Here is a 337-nt window from a genome sequence, read left to right on the forward strand (position 1 = left end):
TTTTCTTGAGCACAAGCCTCGAGACGGGATTTTTCAATACCGTCTTTAGATGCTAATACATGCTTTAAACTTGAGGAGGAAAAATACAGGGATAGAAAATACAGACCTGAAAAAGGACTTTTTTTTTTTAGCTTGCTTTCAAATTAATTAAATATTACACTTTTAAATTCATAATCATTTTCCTTGTTATGAAAGAATTGAAAGAAAAAAAATATATAAATAAAAAATAAAAATATTATGGATAGAAAATACAGATTTGAAGAAGCTAATAGTTTTTTTTTTCAAATATAATGTAATATAAACTAAAGAAAGGGATTAAGAAATGAAAAGAGTAATA

This window comes from Hemibagrus wyckioides, linkage group LG25, assembly GCF_019097595.1.
Source record: "Hemibagrus wyckioides isolate EC202008001 linkage group LG25, SWU_Hwy_1.0, whole genome shotgun sequence".
Lineage (NCBI taxonomy): Eukaryota > Metazoa > Chordata > Actinopteri > Siluriformes > Bagridae > Hemibagrus > Hemibagrus wyckioides.